We start from the raw sequence: 9140 nt of genomic DNA, 5'->3' as shown, positions 1-9140 counted from the left end.
GATGGATTGGAATGGTGGTGAACATGCTCTATTGTTGGGAGCTAAGTGTGTGAACACGATTTGGTAAAGGTAACGATGAGATGCCATGTAGGAGTACATGGTCGGTTGTCTCATTGAAACCGTCCACAAGAACTGAGTTCTGTGTTTGTGATCCAAGAACAGCTACTATCATGCATTGGGCCCAAAACCCATGGACCCTCTCGACTTATTAGTCGCCTTGATCTTTGTCCAGGAGTTGCAACTAGTTTTTGGTGTTTGTAGGATATGTGTTGGAGGCCGTGCATAGTGCTAACCCTAGGGGTAGGCTATGATGCGGTATAGACACTATGGCCCGGTATACCGAGGCACCCATTTGGTGGGCTTGGGAACCCTACACACATCGTTTGGGGCCATAGTGGAAACCTTGGCCAAACTTCCTTGCGGATGGAAATAAAATAGGCAATAAACCTAGACTAGAGACTTGTGTGGTTAGTCAGGTCATGGCCGACACCCTCGCTGGGCTTCCGCTTGAAGGTTGCCAAGTACATGTCGTGTAAACGGCAATAAGTGGTGAGAGCGTGTGTGAAGAAGTTCACCCATGCAGGGTTATGAATGATCCATTCGAATAGCCGCATCGTCGGATATGGAGTACTTGGAAAGCTTATATAGTTCATAGATAAGTGGAAGTGGATACTCTAAAATATGCAAGATAAGTGTGAGTGCTATGGATGACCTTCTCGTAGGGAGACGGGAGCAGATCCATAGTGGTGCATTGTTATGTTGAATATGTGGACTCGTGTGCACTTTCCCACCTCAAAGAAGATGCTGGTAGACGTAGTATAGGATAGCCGCTGAGTCAAAGTTGGCTTGCTGCAGTTAAACTCCACAATCCCCTTTGTTGATACTGATGCATATGTAGTTAGTTCTAACGTAAGTCTTGCGGAGTACATTTGTACTCATGTTTGCTTAATTTATGTTTTTGCTGAGAGACTTCAGTCTCATTAGTAGATCTACGTGGGCTTTGACGATTAGCTTGGGAATCCCGGACCAAGGTCTGGCTCCTATGGAGGGTCTTGTAGATAGGCAGGCTTTCTAGCCTTCTTTCTTTTCAGTTGTGTGTACTCAGACAGGATAAGCTTCCGCATGTGCTTGTTCCTTGTATGACTCTGTATGCTAGGTCATGAGACCCATGTTTGTAATATCATGCTATGTATGGATCCTCGGAGCCTTTTAAATAAATACTTGAGTCATAGAGTTATGTTGTGATGCCATGTTGTATCTACACATATCGAGCATATTGTGTGTATGTTATTAAAAGGCTTGGTATGTGTGGGATCCGACACCTAGTTGTTTATTCTTGGTAGCCTTCCTTATGGGGAAATGTCTCCTAGTGCTTCCACTGAGCCATCACTGTTGCAGGATGGTCCAAACGCGAGAGACCCTTCGACGAAACTGTGTGTGATGCATTAATCACAAACGGTGTTGTAAAAAAACCATCAAAAAGATACAAAACATTTGCGATGGCGGAGACATCAAACACGATTCAGATTATAGTTGCGTGTGCGATGCATGGCATACGGTTAATCCAGAAGAACTATTTGCGATGAGCCAGAACAACAGAAATAGTCAGCCATATCAAGGTGTGTGCGATATACTGCATACAGTTCACTCGGATAAACTGTTTGCGATTAGGGAACACAACAGAAACAGCCAACGAGATCAAGGTGTGTGCGATATACGGCATACAGTTCACTCGGATGAACTATTTTCAACTAGGCAACACAACCGAAATGGTTCAACTTAACAAGATGTGTGTGATATGCGGCATACATTTCACATAGATGAACTATTTGCGATGAGCCAAGAGAACACAAATGATTCGTGTAAATAAGATGTGTGTGATATGCGGCAAACAACCCACTCGGATGAATTGTTTACGATGAGAAAATATAACACAGACAGTTAGTACAGTTAATTTGTGTGCGATTTTGTGTGTAGAAAAAACATTGAAAAATGCAAACTAGTTGCTTGCGATGGCTTGGAGTGCACAAGATGCGTGTGCGATGATTAGTAAGTTACACATACGTTTCCTTATGTTAACACGTGTGTGATAACACGTGACACCACATACGGTTGTCGGGTTGTCTGCTCCACTTAGTCTTCCCGCCCTCCAGCTAAGGCTTCCCGCGCTCCATAGGGGTGAATTGTAAAATCCCCAATCCCCTGATCCACTTGCTAGCTAGTTACCCACACATACCAGCATACCTTAAACGGCCGACGACAGGATGGAGTCGCGTGACGGCGGAATCGAGGCTGAAGGCATGATGGTCGGCTTGGCGGTCGACGGCCATGCCGCCGCCTCTCCCGACAGCGGCCAGAGGAAGTAGGAAATGCGGTACGAGCAAGCCGCCAGGTTAGCTAGGGTCGTCCTAAAAGCAGACAGGGATCACCAGCGGGCGATACTCATGGCTCGGTGCAGTGTGGTGGATGGTGCGAGCGGCGGAGTAGGAACCACGACGACGCAAGGACAACTGCAGCAGTGGCGGCCTCCGCACAAGGCGCGGACTTATGTCCCATATGGAGGAGGGAGCCATGCCGGACGTCGCTGGGGCATGCCTGGGGGCCGTCACGGCAGCCCAGGTGAGAGCCAATGTCGTCTCACCGGACGTCGCCGGGGCAGATCCGGCGGTCGCGGTAGCCGTGGTGAGCGTTGCGCCGGAGGCAGTACCGGCGTTCCCTGATGCCGAGTATTCCCCAGCCTCGATCGATCAAGGTGTGTAGGTCATCGACTAGGCAGCCTCTGCTCCCACTGAGCCCATGATCGACACACTGATGGATGACGGCTACTGTGCGTGCTGGGTCGGTGTCAGGTGCACAGTAGCTCGATTGATTTCTTCATACAGCATCAGCAACGCCCCAACGGCCATGCTCCACAAGGTACGGGTGGTGATGTAGGGCGGAACCCTAGGTGGCCGATCTTTCACGAAAGGAGCAGATCCCAAAGAGGAACTCGAAGAACACGAGGGGGAACACGAGGGAAAACACGAGAGAATCACTCAACCAACAAGAATAGATCACACATGCGCTAGATCGATGAACACAAAGGTAAGATACAAGATCCAAATCCAACAAAGGACGATACAAAGGTAACTGGTTCTTCTCCGTAAGGAGGTCTTGATGGGGGTCTTCTCCGTGAGGAGGTCTTGAATCCAAGGTGGATCTTCTTCGAAGAGGGGCCGCAGTCTCTCTCGTGGAGTAGATCCGTAATGGATGAGCAAAGCTCTATCTCTAAATGAGCTAATCCTTTGCTAACCCTAAAACATAGGTGGAGGGGGAGTATATATAGTCTAAGGAGCGAAGGGGTACATGGGCTTTCGGCCCGGATACACTGCACGCAGGCAGGAGGGGCCAGATGTCCGGGCGATGGGCCGGATGTCCGGGCTTTCCCGAGACGCCGGATGTCCGGGCTGGCGAGATCCAGCTTCTGGACGTTCTGTGATGGGCACCGGATTTCCGGGCTGGTGCCGGATGTCCGGGCTTGCGGGAGGGGCCGGATGTCCGAGGCCTGGCCGGATGTCCGGGCCCTGTAGCACTTTGGTTGCTGGGTTGTTGCTGTTCTTGACATCTTCAGGGGCCGGATGTCCGGGCCAGGGCCGGATGTCCGGGGCCTATAGACTTTCTCCGGTTCCTCTCGTCGTGCTCCTTCATCCTTGTACTTGGGGACTTGTCCATCATTCCGAGCATCTCCGAGAGGGTCTCCTTGGTACCTAGGCAAGTGTTGTGTCCTTGCATTAGGTAGCAACCATGTCTCACATGAATGGAAAGGAGAAGCATTTAGGAGCGAGTTCACCTTAGGCCCAATGGCGTAGGCTCGAGTGTACATGGGGATGATCGTAGGATGCTCCGCATCATCTCCCCTCCCTTTGGAAAGATCCGACCTCGGATCGAAAACCTCATCACCATGGAAACGGCTATCGTGGACGGACTTGTAGTTGGACGAAGTGGAAGACATGGCGCAATCCAAGTACTCCAAGGTGTCTCCGGAGTGGTACACATGCAAAAAGAGCAAACACAAGCGACACTCGGAAATACAATCGTGAGCGCACACAAGGTGTCCATCAAGTAAGAATGAGTCCTTGAGACAAGATTGTTCATGACAAAGCACATGATGCTTAGCAAGATGATATGGAATGAGATGTAAAGCATTCATGGGAGTAAAAGCATTCATTGTGCACATAAATGTGGTGTGAATGTGATCAATGCAACCACGGTGAAAAATGATGTCATAGTGAGACGGTTTATCAATAGCATGAATATGGCAATGGATGCTCAATATGATTATGTTATCATGCAATTGATGGTAGGTAATGTGATCATTATGTATGAATATGCCATCAAGAAAGATCACAACAAATTTGCTAAGAAAATGCACAAGCTCATATATCATGGATGACATGGGAATAGGTGCAACAAAACAAGCATAATGTGTGTCAATCCATGCATAGGGTGAAAACTTGTGGTGAGTATGATATGTCCATCGAGCATGACATGTATGAGCACAATCAACAAATATGAAGGTGGGGGTGCAATGTGTCAAAGGAGTGTTGATGTACCAATGCTCGATGTCGTGGCATGAGTGGAGGTTCGAAGGTGCATCCAATAAGTCCGAGCGCTCCTCAATGTGAAGGTCCATAGAGCCAATCTCCAATGTCGCTCCTTCGTTCGCGAGATGTAACATGTAGACAACAAGAAGGAAACAACAATGAAAGAATGACCCATTCAATATGCATATTTGAGAATGGCTCAAAGGGAATGAGTTCACCTTTATGAGGATGTCAAAAATGTTGGTGTTGCACATCATGTACGCCTTCACATAACCAATATGTCTCGTGATGGTACCGCCTTGTGAATCCTTCAAAATGAAAGAACATGACAAACACTCGGAAAAACAAATGAGGTTAGTGCAAATGCAAGACCTATCATTCGAGGGGCGAGATACCCAACAAGTGTTTTCATCATTATTATCATAAGAAAGGACAAGGTGTGGTATGGTATGAAAGCATAAGATGCAACTACAACCAAAGACAATAGGCTTAAACAAGCAAGCATGCGTCACAAGTAATATGTCCAAGTCTCCAAGATCAATAAGCATAGCATGGGTGCACTCACTACAATGGCATATGAGAGGTGCAACTAATGGAGACAAGTGACAAAGATCAAGATATATGATGTGAGAGGCATGAACATATATGTCATCAACCCAAGAAAGCGAGTAAGAATGGAACATGGGTGATGCGAGAAAGCAAGCAATCATATTGATCAAGTCGAACAAGCTACTAGTGCGAAGATGCAACATACTAGAAGGAATCATGGCAAGCATGTCATGTGTGCAAATGGTGGGCATGAATAATGCACATGACATATCACAAGTATGGAAGCAAGATATGAGGAAAGTAACATCAATAGCATGAGGCACATGATAAACATGGCAATAGCTACTGGGATCGCCACCAAGCATGCAAATACACATAGGAGTAGCATAATGGTGAATCATGGGTAGATGCAAGCAAGGGTCACAATTGCATGGCAAAATCATAGAAAGAGGCATAGCATGCAAAGTGAACATGATAGAATGGGCATAAGGCGACAAAAGGTAAATAGCCCATAGCCGTGTGAGAGCCAAGTAGAAGAGATGCGCGTAGTCGGTGCGCGAAGGGAATGGTGGTAAGGATAGTCCACGGGATCCCAAATCGTTGTTGCTCTCAAGAGCTCGTTTCGTCAACTCTTGGGATTGAGAGGTTGACGAGTATACATGAGTACCTACACAAAACAAAGACAAAGGGAAAATTGTGTGTGCGTGGTAGATGTACACATCATCCATCATGATGCATATGTGCTTGTGTCGGTTAGCACCAAATATCCAATGCTCAAATAAATGAGATGTGTGACATAGAAACATGTCATCCATCATGAGAGGTTTGTTATTATGTATAGCATAATGGAGACTCAAATTGTGTAATGCATCATGAGAAATATGTAGAGCATTGTTATTCATGGAATGCATATGGTGCAAGCAATTATGGGAATCATGCAAAGTATGGAATGCATCAAGATCTCCTAATATGTATGAGGAAACTATGGGGGTCTCCTCATGAGCATTAATGGAAACATCACATGGAGAATATTGACAACATCCACAACAAAGCATATTTGGAACAATGTGATCATGGCATGGTATAGTACATGAATTGCGCAAATCATGTAAAGGAAGCATAGCAATATCATCACATGAAAAAAAAGCCAATGACCATCATCTCGTCATCTATGCCATAAGTGCAAATGGGATTTATTTTAATGGGGCATGCATAGTTACTATGTTGAGATTGAAATGATGCAATATGGGAGATCTCACTCATAGCATATGACAAGTTCAAAGGATTGTCAAACATGAAGTGACCAATAGAATTTTCACATGATATCCTATGGAGCATAGCATCACAACTAGGCAACTCAACATGCTCATCATCGTATTCATCATAAATTGGTAAGTCATGACATGAGGAAGTCGCACTAGCATGAAGCATGAGAATAGGTGGATCAACATCATGCAAGCAATCATTGGTGAAATAGTCCACTAGTGGGTCAAGAGAAGCACCATCACCTATGTTACCTTTGGAGCATCGTTCATGTGTTGTAGGTGAGGTGTCGAAGACCAAGCCGTGGTCATCTTCATCTTGATGGAACCATGTGGGGGGTGCATCATCGTCCATCATGGCCATCGTCGTCTCCATTGGAGGTATGGACTCGTCGAGGATAGGCATGTCGTCATGTAGGAGACCTAGCACCAAGGAAAACACACTCGGAGTAGAGGTTAAGTTGTTAGAAATCAAAGTGGCCTCACATGCCGTGTCAACTACCTCACTCACTAAGTGTTGTGGCTCACTCACTCCCGGTAAGATGCTCTCACTCATATGGTTGGTGGAGTCACTCAAATGGCTCTCAACCTCACATAGGATGTGTGGTATTCTCTCAAGTGTGGGGCCAGTGGTGGTCACACTCATCCTCTCATAGGAAATGCACTCAATGTCACATATGCTGGAGCCACTCATCTCATTCATGGGTTGGTGGCTCTCCTCACATGGCAATTGGGTCATCTCATGATATGTGGGTGTCGGAGAGATGTTGGTGCAAATGTCTCCATGCTCAATCATGTCGTAGTCGTAGCCGTGGATGAAACCCGAAGATGGCACATCATCACTCTCCTCCAAGACCAAAGATAAGGTCTCATGTGCGGTCTCGTAGCTTGACTCGGAGTATGAGTCCAATATGGGCGCCGTCTTCGTGTTGTTGAAGAGGTTCATGCTCGTGGCCGTGGTCAAAGGGGATGGCCCTTGCTCGACCTTCTTGTCGCCGTCTTGTTGTTGGAGGCCCATATGGTGTGGCACCTCATAGCTCGTCTCCATGACCGAAGGGAATTTCCCATGCTCGGCCATCTTCCTTGAGGGGCTTCCGAAGATGGAAGTGTCGCCCTCGCTCGTAGGTGGTCGCCTTGTTGTTGAATATGTCGATGTAGGCGAACTCATGGGAGGTAGGCGAAGATGTCATACACGTCCAAAGGCGAAGATGCCTTCATAGCACTTGGCGAAGATGCCGAAGTGGTTGTTATAGCCGTAGCTCCGTCTTGGTGGTGCTCGTTTCACGGTCTTCTCTTATGCTCATGAAGCTTGGACTTGGCGTGAAGTAGGGCTTGTTGGGACTTGTGCATTTGTGCTTGTGGATCATCTTCATGTTGATGGTGTTGTTGTCGCACTTGAGCTCGTAGTAGATGTCGTTCGTCGTCGTTGTGCACATGATGCTTGGAGGTGTCTTGCCCTTCATGACAATGTTGGCGATGGTCGCCATGGAGATGTGGGCGTGGACGACTTGCGCTTGCGTCGCGTGGGTGCTCCGAAGATGATCGACTTGCTCGCCGCCGCCTTGAGGATGATGAAGGGGAAGAAGACTTGTAGTCGGCCACCATGTCTCGTAGTTGATCCTTTAGCTCGCCCAACTTGGTATCGATGTAGTCCCTTTTCCTTGCTTCGGAGTGTCGTATGTCGATGGCAAGGTTGTCGAGGCGCTCTCGCAAGGTAGATTGTGCACCTTGCATTTCGTGGTGTAGTCCGAAGATGGACATTTTGGTGTAGTTGTTCACGCCGTCGTTGCTGTCGAAGACCGGAGATGAAATGCCTTGCCTATCCATCACAAGACTCGAGCAAATATGAGTGGGAGAAAGAGAAGAACTATACCAAATGTAGCTTGACCGATGTTGAAAATGGATCAATGATCACTCAATGTGTAACAAGGAAATAGCACAATTGGTACCAATTCTTGTCGGTTTCTCACACCTACACAAGTAAGGCTTATGGTGGAGCTCGGTGAGGATAGTGGCACAACAATTTGATGCAAAATGTTAGCAAGAGTCAATAATGTTGAAAGAGATTCACAAATTTGCAAGTGAAACAAGTAGACCAATAGCAAAGAATGGCACACGGAAACACACACACGGATAGATAAATGGGGTCGTGCAACCAAGGAATGAGCACAAAATGTGGAGTCCACGGAAAACGCTCGTGTTGCACAACTCAAGAGAGACGCTAGCACGATTGCTATATAGGCGGATACGACACTTGTGCACAACCTATAAGATGCGAAATGGGCAACTTGCTATCCCAAGTATGCTATATATGTATGGTTCCCGGTGTTTGATCCAAGATGATCGATATGATAATCTTATATGCAATGTGGTATGATGCTATGGCACTTGCTTACAAGCTTCTTTGCTCTTTCTCTTTTGCTTAAAAGCTTATTGTCTTTTTTTTTTGTGTATGGCCACTTTGTGAAATGCACAAACCAAGATAGCAATTGTGTATATGCGGGAACAATCTTGTGACACAAGGGATGATATGATACCAATATGATATGGTATGTATGCAATGGAAGGTATAGATCACTAATGTGCACAAGTAACGTTGCCGGCAATACTCAAATGGCTAGTCTCGATAGGCAAGTGACGCAAAATGGGCTAGGGGTTAACAATGCAATGTGCAAGGGAATATACAATGGAGGGATACCACGATATCAACATGATATGGAGGTTACCGTCCGAGTCGACGATGAGT

Source organism: Triticum aestivum, chromosome 1D (assembly GCF_018294505.1).
Source record: "Triticum aestivum cultivar Chinese Spring chromosome 1D, IWGSC CS RefSeq v2.1, whole genome shotgun sequence".
Lineage (NCBI taxonomy): Eukaryota > Viridiplantae > Streptophyta > Magnoliopsida > Poales > Poaceae > Triticum > Triticum aestivum.
The sequence above is the reverse complement of the archived record's forward strand: the minus strand, read 5'-3'. Positions refer to the sequence as shown.